The following is an 18,016-nucleotide window of genomic DNA, read 5'->3' on the forward strand; positions in this document are numbered from 1 at the left end:
TTTCCACTCTTGGTTGCAACATGTTTTCGGTTTTAGTGTACTGTACCAGGGCCCCGGGACCCCAGCCAACAAGACTGGAAAGGCAGGAAGCCATCTGGAGCGGCAAGCTGAGTCACGGGGCCTGGAGAAAAACAAGAACATCATGACAGCCGCGCAGGGGGTGGGGAGCAACCTCCCTCGAGGTGGAGATTGAGGTGGGTGCCGGAAATAGAAACTGCTCCCTCTGAAGCGCCTTTTTAGAAGGCCCAAGATCACCATGCATCTGCAATTCAGTTCCTATTAAGCGCCTACTGAATGCAGAGGTCTGAACAGTCTGTGAAAATGTCAGTAAATCAGGTGATATAACGGAAGTTTCTGGGTTTTGTTGTTGTTTCAAATCCAGGCCTCTCCTTTTCTCTGACTACCCATTTGCCTTTGGGCAGTTTACTTAAACTTTCTGACCCTGTTTCCTTTTTGGTAATAATAACTCTTATCTCCCTGAGATAGAGTGAGGATTTAAATGAAATCACATTTAAAAAAAAGTGTCTCACAAAGGCCTGCCACGCACTAGGTCGTCAACAAATGGTGTTATTATCAGAGAGACATAAAAATATCTTCCTGTCAGGTGGGTGTGGGGATTAAATCAGAGAACCTATCTTCACTCTCCAAGAGCTCTGGACCAACGTCTGAGGGACGATTCAGCTCCTGGTAGAGACTCTTTTCTCCTCCGGCCCCGAGATCCTGAGGTGACTGGTTCTGGTTTCCCCGAGTGCGGGTGAGCGAAGCTCGGTCCACACACAGGGAAGGCTCACATGACGTCCGTTCATTCCATTCCACAAATATTTCCTTTATCGTTGTGCCTGTTACCGGCTCAGCCTGTGCAGAGGTACAGAGGAACAAAATGAAGATAAACACTATTTTCTGTTGTTGTGTGCAGCAACTGTTCTGTGCCAGGCATGAAACGAAGGGCTTTATACGAATTCCCAGAACAACACTTTCGGGTCAGTACTATAATAATCTCAGTTTTGTGGATGGGGAAACTGAGGTCCGAAAGGATTAAAGAGGTTGTCCAAAGACACAAAGCGAGCAAGTACCAGAGACCAGTTTCCATCTCAGGCCTGATTCTCCCAAAGGTTCTGACTCAGACTGTGAACGAGTTCCTGGAGGGAGAAAAGCCCTGATTCAATGCCACAGGACAGGTGCGTGGTCAGAGTTGTAGCAGATCTGGGCTACTGAGGGGCTTCCTGGTGGGGAGCAGCGCTCGGCCTTGGGACAGGAGATGGAGCAGGGCACGGAGCAGGCAGGTGAGCGAAGGCACGGAGGAGTCGGCCAGGTAGAGGCAAGGTTCAAGCAAGAAGCCAGCTGGCCCATCCCAGGTGTGTTCTGGAGAGCAAAAGAAAAAACATCCAGGTCACAAGGTGTGTCTGGGCCAGGCTGTCATTAATTTCCAGAATGAGAAGTGCCTCGGCCTGGCTACAGTGACTTCTAGCCTTGGTGCCTTACCACCTGAAAGGATCGCTACACATCACAGATTGGGCCTGGTCAGTAGGGCTCAAAGTGTAGCTATTGTTGGGAAGGAAAGAGGTTTTTGCTGATTAAGTGGGTATGACCTGTCTTGCCCAATGGCCTCAACCTTAGCTCACTCCTGGATGAGGAGATAAGGACATTCTCTTTGCCTTCAGAGGATTCTACCAAGACTAGCGCAACTATGGGTCATTAAAACAAATTTGGAGACAGTCAGACTTTTCCTCAAGTCAGTCTGGCAATCCATATCAAGAGGGTTAAAATCCATACCCTTGGATCCCAGGGTTTCACCAGCAGGAATTAATCCTAGGGAAACGACAGGGAGGTGTGTGAAGCCTCGCTGTGTATGTACAAGGATGGTTGCTGTAATATTACTTACAAACACACCAATGAGAAATGCCCCAACTAATCAGTAACAGGGGCTTGGTTAAAAATGGTGATGTGTCGATATAATGGCGTACCGCACTGCCATTAAAGTCATTGTGGTCACATCATATTAAGTGAAAAAAATCAAGTTGCACAATATTGATCTAGGATGATCCCAGCTTAGAAGTGCATTAATCTAATCCATTCACTTATTGAATAGTTAAAGTGCTGTGTGCCGGGCAATATTCTGGGCACAGTGATACAGAAGGAAACGAGGTCAGCGTACCATGTGGGGCGAAGTCAGAAAACCAACAAGATAGTTACTAGCAGTAGGGCGATGCCATGGAAAGGACGTAGGATGGGCTGGTTTAGACGGAGTGACGGAGTGACGAGGAGAGAATGACCCGTGGCCGTGACATTCCGATCTTGACCTGCATGTTGCAAAACATCCATTCATGAGGATCCAGGAAAGAGCATTTCAGGCAAAGGGACAAAGGCCTTGAGGGGTGACGCAACTGCAGTTTGAGAGAGAAATAAATAAAGGCAGAGACACAGTGTGCAAGTGGAAAGAGGTGAGGTGGGAGGGACGCAGGCGCAGGCCACACGACACAGGGATGAAAGCCCAGGTTGGGAGTCTGGATTTTACTTCAACAGCAGGCGGAAACTACGGGATTTTAAGTCAGGCAGTGATTATACTTACATTTATTTCATATTTAGGAACCAGAAGGAAATACACCAATGGGTTAATAGAGATCACCAGTGGGTAGGGGAGGGTCATGAATGATTTGTATTTGCTTCTGTGTGCTCTTCTGTAATTCCCAAACTTTGGTAATTAGAAAAAAAACAGTGTATTTCTATTTTAAGGTAACTTGCAAGGGAGACACGTAAACCAACGGCGACACTAATGTGGAGCTTCAAGGTGAAAAGTCTTTCACCTACACACCCTTGTTGGACTTTCCCAATAACCCTGTGAGTGGAGTCAGGTCATTGGAATTAGCTCTGCTTGGCAGGTGAGGGAGCTGAGGCTGGGAGGGGCAAAGAGGTACAACTGAGGCCAGATTGAAGGTTCTGGAAGCCTTGCCCAGGCTTCCCGATTTTGCCACAGAGCAGGGCGTGCGGGCTGGTCTGGCTTAGATTTAACCAGAAATCCAGAGGTCCCAGGGAGAGGTGCATAGGATGACTCCCCGCCCTGGGGGAGGGCAGGGATGGACCCACAGCCCTCAGAGAGCACACGTGTGCTGGAAGAGGAGCCTTCCCCACAGGACAGAGGCTCCATAAGCATTTGTTGAATTAACAAAATAACTTGCTTTCCGGAAAACACCACTCTTGGGAGGTGGGTTATCTGACTTGACAATTCGGTAGCTGTGTGATCTTAGACCTGAGTCCTCCTCTGTAAAATGGAGATGAAGTTTAGGGCCGCCCACCTCCAGGAAACATTAACAGGGGCATGCGCAGAGCCAGACGCCCTGGACTCGATTTTCCGCCTACCTCGTGCTCACTGTGACCTTGCAGAGCTCCTGTTTTCTCATCGGTAAAGTAGGGGTGATTATACCTGCGTGAGGGCTGGCGAATGGGCCGACAGGCGACCGGGAACGTATGAAGAGCTTAGCGCAGGGTGCCCGCACGCGGCGGCTGCTTCTGCCCCTCCACCACTGTTCCTGCCTGTTATCACTCCTTCAGAAGTTCTCCGTAGGAAAAATACACAAATTCCCTGCCCATCTCTCCCTTGAGGGAGGAGACCCCTTACCCACGAGGATGGTCCTCTGCCGAGTTAAACAGACCCACTCTCTCTCATCTCAGGTTTCTGTCTGTTCAAAGGCTTATGAAGAGCTTCCAGGGTCTGTTTCTAATTCCGTGAAGGAGCCACCTTTTAAATCTTAAGCTTGCCTTTTGCTCTGGCCGGTGCCCCTAGAGTCACCGCGCCTCCCCTCCGCTCCCAACCCCAGGGTGCAAGCGGCAATCATGCGAGGACGACCTGGAGCGAGGACCACCGATCCTGGAGCGGTTCGCTGCATGCCACTTGGCCTCGTCTCTCCCTCATTATTTTTCTTTAATTTGTCTCACATTTAAAACTTAAATACATTTGTTCAAAAGGGAAATGTACTCATTACCATAAATGGAAGGCCAATACCACCTGCCAGAAAAAGAAGCTATCCATAAAAAGAAATACCCTGGAAAATAAAGCAATATTACTAAACTCTGGGGGAACAGGGGTGCCCATTGAAGACTCTAAGCTAGAGGGCTGTTTGATTTCCATTTAAAAGGGCGATCTGGAGAGGTGTTAAAGTTTCAGAGAGGTGCTAAAGACCTGTTAGTACCAGAGTGAGATTGCCTTCTTGGTGTGATAAGGACAGAAAGAGAATTCAAAGAGGAAAAATGCTCGAACCTCTTGATTTAATGTTTTTATTTCGTTGTGTGTTCACCTTCTAGAACTTTCTCCTGTCTGCCAGGAGGAGCAAGGGGCCCCCTTTTACGTGATTCAGTTCTTTATTGAGGAAAGCTAAGGAGGGAGCCGCCCACCCTCGGCTTCTCACTTACTAGGTCGTTTTAGGAACAGTCCTTCTCTCTGAATTGAGGGAGGTGAATCAGAGAAATGTTCTTCTCAGAGGATCACCAGGTCCTCAAAGTCTGGGAAGCCTCTTCCGAAAAGGGCTCCTGGCTGTGCATGGATGTCCTCTTACCTACTGGTTGGACAGGGGTGACGTCTCCCGGGAGGACAGCCTCGTGGCATGGTTTGGGTTGCTGGATCTCTGCAAGGAGCAAAGCTGTGGGATTCATCGCACATCCGCAAATAAATTCACGTTTCCTGGGGGTGGATTTTCTGTTTGTTGAGTTGAGCAGATGGCTGTGCTTGAGTTGAAAAAGGAGGTAGCCAAAACCGCTCTGTGCCTAGCCTAGACCCTAGGAAGAAAACGAGCAAACAACTCACGTGGACTTCAGGCTCCGTCCCCCTGCTAGGCAGCGCCTGCAGATGCTTCCTTTAACAGTGGCTGGTGGACAGCCGCTGAGGCATCACTCCTAAATTATGCTGTTTTCGTATGTCCTCCCTCCTGCTCCACCAGCCAGGATCTGCTACACCTGCACGGCATCCAGATTTCTCAGTCCAGCATTCGAGGCCCCCTCTCCAGTCTAGTTCCAACTTACATTTCCAGTCCTGGCTGCTGGGACACCCTTTCCTGAATCCCCCGCTTCTGACAAGCTGGTTACTGGGCACAGTCGGTGTGAAGAAATGCAGAATGAAAGAGTATGCCTTTGGCTGGGCTGCTCTACAGTTCATTTCAATATATATGTCTTGAATGTCAGGGACAAATGGTGCTCGAAGGCTTCTTCTATGCCAAGCCCTGGTAGGGTGGCCGCTGTCTTGATTTGCTGGGCATTTTCCTGGTTTTAGCACAGGCAGTCCCTGTCCCAGGAAACAGCCCGGGGGACAAAGGCAAACCGGGAAGGTTGGTCACCTTACTGGGTAGGTTCCCTATACTCCGTCTTCGTGGGCCTTCGGCATGGTGGGGGAGAATGGCATTAAGCAAATGATCCCACAAAGAAATGGGTAGTTACAAACCAGGGTGAGTGTAAAGCCAGAAGCCAGCCCTGAGCTGAGTGCTGTGAGGAAAAGCCTTCTCCCCACCCTGGAGAAGCTCCTGGTTGCTAGGAGATAGAGGGACATACAGCTTATTTAATATAAAGTGGTGAGTGCCGTGAATCAGAAATTGACACTCTCTTTTCCCTGTCCACATTTCACGATTTGTATTTTAATTGGGATTTCAAGCATCAGAAATCCACTGTGGTGAACTCAAAGGATATATATTGAAAGGGCGTTAGAAGGAAAAACAGAAATGAGGCTTTGGAAGAGAGAGAGAAAAACAGGTTGTTGAGAGAGCAGAAAATAATGACAGAACAATGTTCCGTTTTCATTAGAAAAATGGACTCTAGCCATTCTCTGCCTTTGGGTTTCTCTGCCCAGTATTCTAATTCCAGGAAGAAAGAATCTGATAGCCAAGCTTGGGTCTCATGCCAAGCCCTTGGCTAGACCAGGGGGCCACAGTGATTAGAAATTCCACGAAAATTGTGTGCTGTGCGGCTGGCGGGGGTTCGGGGGTGGGGCAGGATATTGCTGATGGAAGACAGAAGGGCTGGAATGCTTGGAAGGTGAAGGCTTCCCTTGTCTGTATCTCCTCTTCAAAAGGGCGCTCAGACCTCCGGCACTGCAGTCACTACCCTCAGAGACCCTACTGCTTGCCTTCTGACCGGAATATCCTGTGTTACCATGGACAGCCCCATGCTGACAGCTGCCTTCCTGGACTCAAGTGTCTCATCCAGCTGCCCCAGTTGTGATCACCTTGGGGCATGCACCATGACTTTGGACACAGCTGGTACAATGCCTGGCACAGACAAGAAACTCTGTAAGTGTAAGTGTGCTGAGTGGTTTTTAGAGAGTTTTCAAGAGCTGTGACAGCCCTGCCACCCCTATCCTGGCCCCCTGCCCTCCAGCCAAACTGATCTTCTTCCTGTTTCTCAAAGGCTCAGCCCGCCTTGCTTTCCCTTCCACCCACAGCGCTTGCCTTGCTGATCTCATGACTCAGGGATTCGCAACTCCGGTGATTTCACCATTCAGGGACATTTGGCAAGGTCACACTAGAGAGGGGCTACTACTGGCATCTCGTGGGTGGAGGCCAGAGATGCTGCCCAACAGCCGATTGTGCCCAGAACAGGCCTCTTAACAACGACCAGGCCCACAATCTCTCCGGTGCTGAGGCCAAGAAACCCCATGCCATTGCTGAATGATCCCATCTCTGCTCAGAGGCCCTGGGCTCCAGGAGACCTGCCCTGACCATCACCCATTTCTCCCTCTCATACCCCTCATTGTATTTTCTTTGCAGCATTTTACCACCACCTACAACGATCGCATCTGTTGTGCTTGTACTAGACATTCAGCCCTCTGAGAGAGGACCCCAGTGGGCTTTGTTCTCTGTTGGCCGCTCAGCAGGGAGAGCAGAGCAGCGCCTGGCACACTATGGGCTGCTCAGGAAAAGTATTTCGAATGAATGTTTCATAAAGGAGAGTGCCCTCGACACCTCGAATATCAGAGGTCAGAAAGCCCAGCTGGGAAGCCTGGCTTCTCTCAGGCTGGCCATCTCCATTGTGACTGTTTCCCCAACCAGTTCAATTCAGCCTGTGCTGTTTGCAGCTGCATGATCATCAGCAAACTTCTTAAGCCTTCTGGGCCTCCATTTCTGTATCTGTAAAGTGGGGCTGTTATTATTAGCCCCTTCCTTGCAGAGATGTAATCATGTGAAATGAATGACTCCAAAAAACCTTAAGGAAGTGTCTGACTCAAAAGAGCCTCGATCAATGTCATCTACCATCACCATCACCACATGATTTGGCTGGGGTAGGCAGTGAAGATGACAGAATGGGCTCTGGGGTCCTACCAGAAGATTAGGGGATTAATACCATTTGCAAGAACAACGCTATCCCTGTTTGGTTTTGCCAACCTCTCGATCCATCCGTAAAATAAACCGGATGAAGCCTTTATCCATCTCTTGTTTTGAGAAGGAGGCTAGCAGGGAACATGGATTTAATGTGGCAGATGGTGCTGTCCTTGAATTATGAAACCAAAGGAGGAAATTAAAGTGCTTGGTTGCAACAGCTATGGGCCAGCCAGGGTAGAGGCCAAGGGGTGAGGCATCAAGGAGGACAGAGGGTGTGTTGTATCGTCCAAGCACTGGCTATTCTTGAGGGTAGCGGGAGTCCTAGAATAACATAATTTTATAGCCTAAAATAATTTTAGGCTACCCCCTTCATTTTATATAGGCCAACGAGGCCCAGAGAGGGAAAGTAACCCCCAATGTCACACAGTGAGTGGCAGAACAATCCACACTGGGATTCCTTGAAAAGGGTTCTTTAATGGCTCCAGGCCACAGCCAGCAGCAAACCCTGTTCCACGGCATCCTGCCTTTGGGCTCCTCTGCTCTGCACCCATGGCCCCTCTCAGCATCTCAGGGCGAATATGAGTCAGAGCCCTGGAGCCATTCGAGCTGGTTGTGCAACAAACAGGAGCCAGTTTCATACCTCCTGGAAACTCAGTTACCTTGTCTGTCAAATGGGAATAATCGTAAGTGGTCACTGTGAGTATCTGATGGATGACTATCACGGACAATATTTAGCCTGGGCATTGGTGCAAAGTAAATGCTCAATAAAATATAAGTACCTATTGTGGAGCCAGAAGAGACTTCAGGTTCTAATGGTTCCCTGAGGTTGTGAGCCCCTCAGAGGGCGTGCCCTGGGTATTTATGGGACATCTTTTGCGCTCTACACCTTGCAGAGCAACTGACACCTACTGAGGACCTCTGTAAATGGTCGTGGCCAGCGACAGGCTCCTCCAGGGACGCCCATGTCTCAGTCGGCACCACGAGGAAGCCCAGGGACTGCCGCCAGCAATGCATGCGACTTTTTGTCCCTCCTTTAGACTTTAATCCTAAAGGGATAAAGCAGCCCTTGCATCCAACGGTGAGCTGGGCTCCTGATGAGGGCTGTGTTTGTTTTCCCAGGCCTTTAGTACAGCCAACGCCTTTCCCCAACTAGGCTTTGGGCTATTTGCATTTAAATTGGTTTTCTCTCATTATAGAAATCTCTTAGGTCAGCTGGAGTTTCCATTTTCCTCAGAATCGGTTTGGAAGCTCCATTTCTCGCTCGAGGGTCCCTTATGCCCTCCTCCCTCCCGCTGACAGTGAGATGTGGTCACAGATCCTCCTCTCGTTGTGGAGAACAGATAGCCTGAGAAAGTCGCCCCAATCCCTCACAAGTTTGGCATGTTTCTCACAGGAGAAGGTAGGGGTGAAAGGCAGGTGGGGTGGGGTGGGGTGGGGTGGGGGAGGGGCAGGAGGGTTCTGGCCCCTGTAACTGTAGGAAGGGGGCCCTGTGGTGGTTCAGCTTCAGGACCTAGACCTCGTTTTCTCATTTATTGGAAAAAAAAAAAATCAACTAAGGCCAGTGCTGGGCGCTTGGAATACAGATAATAAGACATACTTGCTGCCCTCCCGGAGCTCCCTGTCTAGTAAAGGAGAGAGGAAAGCAAAATAATCTTTTAAAATCATAATACAGTCAAATAATAGTCTTAATAAGGATCAGAATCGATGTGAGCCTGAGAAGCAGCTTTCAGCAAGTGCTCATCAAAACCACAGCCACACACACGTGCATATACACACGTGCTCCCACACACACATGCACTACCTCAAAAATGTTTACAGCACTTGCCATGTTGCTGGTAGCTTTGTAAGCTATGTATACAATTTATACACATATCTTAATATATTCATTGAATCTTCATGACAAGCCGTGAAGAAAGTTCTATCATTATCATGATTTTTCAGGTGAAGAAACTGAGGCACAGCGATTAAATCACTTGCCTAAGGTCATTGCTAATAAAATGGAGAGCCAGACTTGACCCCAGGCAGTGTGGCGCCAGAGCCTGTGTTACTCATCCTACGCTATGACAGCACCTGACTGAGGGCAGTGCACTCCTGTGTTTTCTAGACTAGTGCCTCTTTCAAACTGGTCAAGCTCCACCACCCTTGATTTCCTGACCCATGCATACGCAGTGAACTGTAGTGTGTGAAGACGTTTGAGAGGCTTGTGGTGGACCTGACAGAAGACTAGAAAGTTTTCCAATGAATAGAAGAAGGAATAAAGTATTTGATGAAGGACAAGACTGTGCCAGTCCCCAAAGTATGAACAGCATGGAGGTCTAGGTCAGGGGTACTCCAAGTTGTATGACAGTGCTCTGCTGCGAGGTAGGCTGAGTATGTGCTGAGGCGTGGGCCTGTGGGACTGGCAAAGACCAGACCATGACAGGCCTTAACTATTATGCACATGGGCTCTGTCATGAGGATGAGGAGAGCTATGGAGGGGTTGAGCAGGAGAGGGACACATCCTGTTAGAAAGCTCACTCCGGCTCTAGGGTGAAGGACTACCTGGATAGGGAAGTGAGGAGAATGTACAATCAATAGGTATAACCAGAAGGTGTAAGAGCTGTAACTGAATGGGTATAATCCATAAGGTCACGTGGCTTTTTTCCCTGATGTCACTGTGTGTGTCATGGAGCTGTAGCTACCCAGAGAAGACATCTTTATGTCTTCTAATTCACCCAGACATCTTAGAGGCTAGTGGTGGCCCTGGTGTGTGATAGTCAAGAGGGGTGGAGACAGAGCTAAACTAAAGCAGTGGACTTTGAGAAAGAGATGAGGGGGAAACATATGAGATATAGTGAAGCAGATAATCTGGTCTCGGTGAGCAACCTGATGTCAGGGCTGAGGGAGAGTGAGGAGATGGGATGATGCTCAGGTTACTGATTTAGCTCCACCAGATTATTTTTTAAATCCTGTTTCAATGGACTACCAGGTGTTGCCAAATTTTCCCTGCAAAGGTCCAGAGAGAAAACATTTTAGACTTTGCAAACCTTATAGTCTCTATTATAATTACTCAATTCTGCCATTAGAGTTCAAAAGCAGCCATTGACAAGATGTAAATGAACGGGCATGGCTGTGTTCCAATAAAACTTTATTTACAAAAACAGGTTGTGGGCCAGATTCGGCTTGAGGGATGTCATTTGTTGACCCCTGCTCTCCACCATGAGGTGGCCCATGTGCCAAGTTGATTGCCAACTAGGAGAGTCAGGTGGCTGCTGAGTGAGAGAAAGGCTCACACTGAAAGGCTCACACCTCATCAGGCAGATAGATGAATGTCTCTCCTCAAATGATGCCCACCTGACCATAAAAAGACTCATCTGAAATTGCAGAGTAGTTCCAACATCTTGTCCTGGTTGCCCAGCTCTGCAGAATGGAGGCAGAAGTTTGACTCCAAATGCTCAGTCTCTGTTCCAGACACAGCAGAGGTCCTGGTCTTTTGTTTCCATTGGGTACAAGTATAATACAGTAGGAACACTAGCCCACCTTCTCCGAACACTCACTCTCCACCAGGCACTGGGTTAAGGGCTTTACCTGAGCGATCTTTTTTAATGCTGACAAAACCCTGGTGTGGCAGCCGTGTATTATGATGTAACCTCATTTTACAGATGAGGAGACTGAGGTACAAAGAGGCTCAATACCTCCGGGACTTGGAATCAGGCAGTCCAATTCCAGATGCTGGGCCTCCAGCCACCCTCCAAAACTGATGCTGCGGGCTCACGCGGACACCCATGGTCACTGCAGCAAACCCACACATCCGCCCCAAAACACAGGCTGAAATGGGGCAAACACTTGGGCATCTTTTGTCCTCTGGCCTGTGTGGCACCGTGATTGGAGACAAGCAGTCCAGAGGAGATAAGCCCACCTGTTTCAAAAGCAAAACCCAAACAAAATCAACAGACACATCTTTCTAGATCTCTGTTATTGGACAAAATGGTTGTCAGAAGCGGGTCCAGATGAAACGAACACACTGCTGTCTAAAGGTATTGCATCTGAGGGAGGAGGGGGAGGAGACAGCTAATGTCCATGTGCTTGCTTTGCAGTCACTTAGGGCTCTGCGGTCCCCGTCCCTGCCTACTGGAGGGCACTGGATGGGAGGGAGTCAGGCGCAGAGAAGAACTTTCAAGCACCCTGGACGTCATGCATGGTGGAGTGAATGCACAGTGGACTGGGGGCACAGGGCAGGGACTTAGCCTGGGCAGAGGCACCTGGAGCCCAGCCCAGGTGATCTGGGGTTAGAGTGGTGGTGAGGAACATTCCAGGAGAGGGAAAGGCATCTTCCAAGGCAAGGGGGATTGAGGCTGGAGTGAGGAGATCATGTAGAAGAGATGCAGTTGGAAGGGCTGGGGCAGGTCCTGGGGAAGTCAGCCCCTAGCAGTTAGCTCTGGGCTGGAGGCTGTCTTGTTCTTAGCCTTTTGTGCAACCAGAATGGTCTCTCAGCTCTAGATGAAACGCAGAGCACTTGCCAAGAATATGGTGATGCCAAGAACACTCTACTGACACTGCATCTTGAAATAGTAAAAATAAATAATAGTAAATCACTTCCATCACGCTGCCCATGTCACCCTGCACTTCCAAAGGCTGTTCATGCTTATTATACTCACTGAAAGTTTGAAAGTACACAAATATTAATACTGCTATCACACTTGTTGTATTATTAAAAATATTAAGAGCTCTCATTTTGGGGGCCCTCGTGGTGGCCAGCCATGCGCTAAGTGCCTTATATATAATATCTTATTTAGTAGGGAAGCGATCTGAGGCTCCAAGAGGTATAGGAACTTGCTCTAGGTCACACACTGGGAAAAGAAGGGAGCCAGGGCCCAAACCCAGAGTTCCTTATGTCTGAGGCCCGAGTCCTCCTGGGGGGTCTCTCTGCCTTGACATCATTGCCATTGAAGGACTTTGTGGATTTCTGAGAACGTTTTCATCTGTTATTATATTTGTCCCTCCAAAGAACTTTCTGAATTTAGCAGAAAATGAACCGCGGCTCAGAGAGGTAAAGTGTCCTCTCCAAGGTCACACAGCTTTTGAAAGGTCCCACTGAAGATTTGAGCCAAGGTCTTTCCATTTTAAAGCCAAGGCTCTATCTCTTTTTCCATGACTTCCACGTCCACGGCAAAGAAACAGACAGCTAATGTTCCACCCCTAGTATGATTCTTTAAAAAAAGAAAGAAAGAAACCCAAAACTCGTGTTCTCTTAATCTCTGCATTGGCAGGTATTCATCAGGCAATCAAAAGACAAATACCTAAGAGAGCAGGACACGCAGATTACAGCCAAAATGACATCATAAGGAGCAGACTGTGCCAAGCAAATCTAATTTCCTCTGACAGAGTGGCAGGCTGCGAGATAAGGGGAAAGTCACTGCCATTGCCGTGTCCCCAATTCTGAAGGACAAGTTAGATCGGCTCCACAGAAACAACTGGGGGGGGTGGGGGAAGGGAACACGGCACACAGCACCCCCCACCGAGGCATGCACACATGCAGACACTCATGAACACTGGCACACGAACACATAGAGCCACACAGACACACAAAGACAGATCAACACGGGGAGACGGATACCAAAAAGCACTCACACGTGCAAATACACCCACATGTCTCCAAAGACACACATGCGGGTTGAGAGACACACACACAAATCCATACACATACATACACACAAATCTACCCACACACCCCCAACTCAGACACACACACAGGGTCACTAGCCCAGACACACACACGGCTGGAGACACATATAAATACAGAGCTATATAGACACACAGAGCAACACACACAAATACACAGACACACATACAGACAGGCACACCTGCCTGCCTCCCCTCCACAGGCAAAAGACATACGGATACACACACGGGGACAGAGATACATGCACAGAAATACGCACGGATACACGCATCTGCTCACAGACATGCGCGCACGCACACACACACACACACACACACACACCCCAACATACATCCAGCAACCCTCGGCAGCAGGAGGTGCTGACTTTTCTCAAATCCTCTCCTCTGTACCCTGAAATTACATCTTTCCCAAATTGGAGACTAAAAATTGAATACCTCGGTGTCTGTGGATTTTCTCAGCTCTGCCTGGCTGGATGTCTTCATCCAAAAGCTTGGAACACACCCTGACAACTGTGTATTGTTGAGAAAGCCTGGATGTTGGACTCGCGCTGGGGTGGGTGCCAGCTGAGGCTCTCCCACTCACTAGGTGTGGGGACCTGGGCCAGTCTCACCTTTCTGGGCTTCCATTTTCCCATCTACAGGGGGATTGACAATCCTGGTGATGAGCCCATTGGACTGGAACCCCTCAACCTTCTGGCATTCAGCAAGAACCCATCCATGCTGCACATTTTAGTCCTGTGAATGTTCGTCTTCCTCGCCAGGCAAGAGGACACCTTACGGGCAGGGGTCTCGCCTGCAGCCTCCTTAGTCTGTCCTCTAGGATGCAGCAGTGTCTGCCAGGCACATAGTAGGCGCTCAGCGAATATTCAGGAAATGAGTCAAACAAGTCAGTATCCTTAGTGTCTAGCATGGACCTGGCACGAAGTAAGTGCTCCCTCACAATTCAAGTGTGTTGAGAAAATTAAGACATGAAAATGTCATCACAACCACTAACTACATGCCCTAGCTGGGTCACTTCATTCCGTCCTCGCCGTGAACCTTCATCCCATCCTCTCTGTTTATAGATGAGGAAACAGAGATCCAGGGAAGTTAAATAATTTCCCCAAGGTTACTTCCTGGGGTGGCAACTCAAAAAGGATTATGACTGCTAAAGGCACGCTCAGAGCCCCACTGCTGTAGACTTCATGCATATTTTCCACCAGTGACACAAGTCACCTGATGACTCCTACAGCCAACCTCGCCTTCTCTAGGTGCGGAGTGACTCTTTAGACTGAATCACATTTTATCTTCTGTCCTGGGTTGACTTCTCAGCCTCCAGCCTCCATTGAGAGCACCTTGCGTAAGCCCACAGGGTTGCATTTTCCCCCTACAAATTCCAAAAACTCTGATGTCTGCATTTCCCCTTGCTCCCTCCCAATAACATCCACCCATCCATCCATTTATCTCCCTGATCACCTGACCATTTTCCATTTGAAGCCATTCTGCCCCCAGATGTTTTTTTTCTGTGTCCGTGTAAACCACCCAGCCCCATCCTGAATTTGTCCAATCTTGCATTGGTACAATTTCCTGGGTTTTAAAAACCAACCTAGGGGTGCCTGGGTGGCTCAGATGGTTAAGTGCCTGACCCTTGCTGTCAGCTTTGTCTTGATCTCAGGGTTGTGAGTTCAAGCACAGCATGGAGCCTCCTAAGGAAGGAAGGAAGGAAGGAAGGAAGGAAGGAAGGAAGGAAGGAAGGAAAAGAAAGGAAAGGAAAAAGAAAAGATGAAAAGAAAAGAAAGGGAAAGGAAAGGAAGAAGAAAAAACCAACTCAACCAATCTATAGGCCAATTAAGCCACCTGACGCAACGACCACACTGGGCAGTACTTGATGGCGTAGTTAAGCACTTTGCAAATCCCGAAAGGTTCTTAGATTTGCACAACCGCACTTCTCCACACCTCAGACTTGCTCAAATCCCCCCGACACCCCCGCCCCCAGTTTCCCTTAAAAAAAAAAAAAAAAAGAGGGTTTTGTGAAAGATCTCTACCTCTGTCTGGGCGGGCAGAATGGATACAGTCACAGGGCATGGAGGCCATAATTATCCCTCTCCACAAAGGAAAACAAAAATGTCCAAAGATAGTGGCCACCTGGCAGGCAGGGGACCAGGGCAGGCAGCGGTGACTCATCGGGCACACCAGGCAGTCGGTCTCCCCCTGCAAGCAGGCTCCAAGCTTACTCACAGCTTTGCCAAGTTAACGAGCAGGAGAACAGAGGCATCTGAGGGCGAGGGAGGCTCTGTTTCTGCTGGCTTGAACTCTAACGTGACACAGGTAGCTTTCAAGACTTTTTTTTTTTTTTTTTTTTTTTAAATCACTCTCTTGCTTCCCAGTTAGGACTCTATTCATTGGGATAGCCCCATGTGATCAGAGTAGATCTAAGCTATATATATATATCAAGCAGCCCAGATTTCCCCTGTCCTTGTCATCTCAAACCACTGTCCCACTCAGCATCTGCACAAAATTCTACCACCAGCAGGTCATTTCATGGGGCTGGACTGGGTGTTTTCCTGGGGTGTTCTTTAAAACGGCGTCATACCCTCGTGTGGATTAAGGTGAGTGGGGAAGTGTGGGCACTGAAGTGGTTAAGGGAAGGCTACTTCATGCCCAGAACTGTGCCAGGCACTCCATAAGAGTTATGTCCCTGAACACTCACAGCCCCTGATGGTCTCCGTTTCAGAGATGCTAAGAGACATTCAGAGAGGGGAAGTGACCTACTCAACATTCACAGAAAGGCCAGGATTCAGGTCTGTTTGGCCCCAACGGTGACACTCTTCCCTTGGGTCCCTGTCACCTCCCAAACAGTTTACAGTCCTCCTGAAATGCTGCGGAGACACACCACACTTTGCTCACACAGAAATGACAAAGAAATGCCATCTCCAGTGCCAATGCCAACATCCTGGCTGAACTGGGAAACATGTCCTGTTTCCTGGAACACTGGTCTAGTTCTCTGAAACTCTGAAATCTAGGATGTGGCGTGCATCTGCTAGCAAGAGGGATCGACTTGGAGACCAAAAGTCCAGAGCGGGGTGGAGCAGAAAGCAAAGGACATCCGGGTCCCTGATGGGAGAGCTGAGCACCTGAAAGCACCCCTTGACCTCTCTTCCTCCATGAGTCCTGATGTCTGGCTTTATCTGGGTCATGGTCGTCTGCATTTTATGGTCATCTGCTGTTAAAACTGCTTCATTGACCACAGTCGGTAGCAACTGTTAGAAAGTACTAGAGTTCTCAGGCTGCCTCTTTGGCGCACTTCTGATGTGGGCTTTTCTGCTCCAAAGTCTTCTGCTGAGGTTCCAAACCAGACGACCAAAAAGTCCCGTCTCCACAGAATCCTGAACTTCAGACTAAACTAACTCTTGCCTCCTCTCTGACCTTTCCCTCTTGGGGCTGCTGTCCTGTCAGCTCAGGAAATAGCAACCATCAGAGGCCCTGGAGTTGTCCTTGACTCTTAACTCTCTGCGCCTCCACAGCTTCTCAGATACCAAGCCGGGAAATCTGCCTCCTGCACCCCATCTCCATCTTCCCACTGCAGCCTTGTCTTTCCATGCCCAGGCGGCCATAGCGGGCTCCTCACTCGAATGCTGGCTCCAGCCTGCCCTCCACTTTGACTCAGAGAGAACATTCTGATGTACAAAGCTGGCCACATCACTGAGTGTTTAAAAATACTCCCATGGATCTACATTTCCTGAAGATAAAATTTGAATGCCTGGGCCTGACATCCAAGAACTTTCGTTACCGGACCCCCACTTATTTCTCCAACTTTATCTGAAGCTACTCCGGAGACACGACTTGTGGCGTTCCCCATCCCACAGACGCAGGGCAGCCATTCAGAGGCCGGCCTCCAGACCTCCCCCCTCTGAACAGGATCTTCTCTTGGCTGGAGAAGGATGCCCTCTCCTCGCTTGTGGAACTCCACTCATCTCTCAGCTCAGCTCTGGCCTCCCAGGCCCATCCTTCCCAGAAGGTCAGCCCAGATGGGCTGTCTCCTCTGGGCCTCCACACCCTCCGGTGTCCCATATCACACTGGCTCAGGAGTCTTTCTTGCCTTTTGAGCTTCCAAGACCAGACTCTGAGAAGAGTAGAAAGAACTCATGGCTTAGCCAAAAACATGTGGAGGAAGGCAATCACGAGCAAAGCAAGGTGTTCCCTCCCGCCTGCAGACAGAAGAATGTTCCCAGGAATGATGTGCAAAGGGCTGTGAGAGGGAGTGACGAGCGGGCCCACACTCTGTGGGAGGCCTGCACGCTTGGTTTGCAGGGCCAGGTGTGCGGCAGGAGCAAAGTCCCAGAGTCTTTGGGGTCTATGGGGTCTCTGAGCAGAAGGGACGAGGCAGTCCCAGGGAAGCAGGAAGGCCCAAAAGAGCAGAAGTGGCCACATGGCATCTAGGCAATAGGGGCTTGGATATTTCTTAGTTTCCTACAACAGTACATTGATTGGTTCTTCTAAATGGCCCCCTCCTTCCCCTTGAGGTTGGGCTGGACCTAGTGACTTGCTTCTAGAATAGACTAAAATAGCAATGGTATGCCTCTTCTGAGAGCAGCTTATCAAAGACTTCCTTTTTGCTCGCACTCCATCTCTGGCTTTCTCACTGGTTTGTCCTGAGGAAGCGAGCCGCCATGTTGTGAGCCACACCACAGAGAAACTCATGTGGCAAGAAACTGAGGGAGCCTCCAGCCAACAGCCAGTGATGACCTGACTCCTGCCAAGAGCTGCATGAGTGAGCTCGGAAGCCGAGTCACCCTGAGAGGAACCTCAAGATGACTGCCACCCAGATGATGGCAGTCTCCTGAGAGACACTGAGCCGGAAGATGCAGCCGAGCCACACCCAGATTCCCAACCCACAGAGACTGTGACAACGTAAACCTGTGTTGTTTTCTAAGCCACTGAGTTTCGGGGCCATTTGTCACACAGCTGTAGATAACCAACGCAACTAATCAGGTAGGGAGGTATGAGATAATGCGGAATAACTTAGATTGTGGTGGTTATTCTTAGGGTTTTCGGCTGTACCATAAAAGTGTTCAACC

General features: G+C 49.3%; 1 long non-coding RNA gene across 1 annotated transcript in view; it reads right to left on the reverse strand.

Annotated features, from left to right (window-relative positions):
* LOC309862340 overlaps positions 1 to 18,016 on the reverse strand; it is a 20,883-nt gene continuing 2,867 nt past the window's right edge. Inside the window, exons 2-3 of the long non-coding RNA XR_014310475.1 lie at positions 2,156 to 2,300; positions 1 to 1,362 (exon numbers count right to left, since the gene is read on the reverse strand). This is a non-coding gene — a long non-coding RNA (uncharacterized lncRNA). The remainder of the gene's footprint in view (positions 1,363 to 2,155; positions 2,301 to 18,016) is intronic.

The sequence above is a fragment of the Mustela nivalis genome (genome assembly GCF_964662115.1).
Source record: "Mustela nivalis genome assembly, chromosome: 3".
NCBI classification, from domain to species: domain Eukaryota; kingdom Metazoa; phylum Chordata; class Mammalia; order Carnivora; family Mustelidae; genus Mustela; species Mustela nivalis.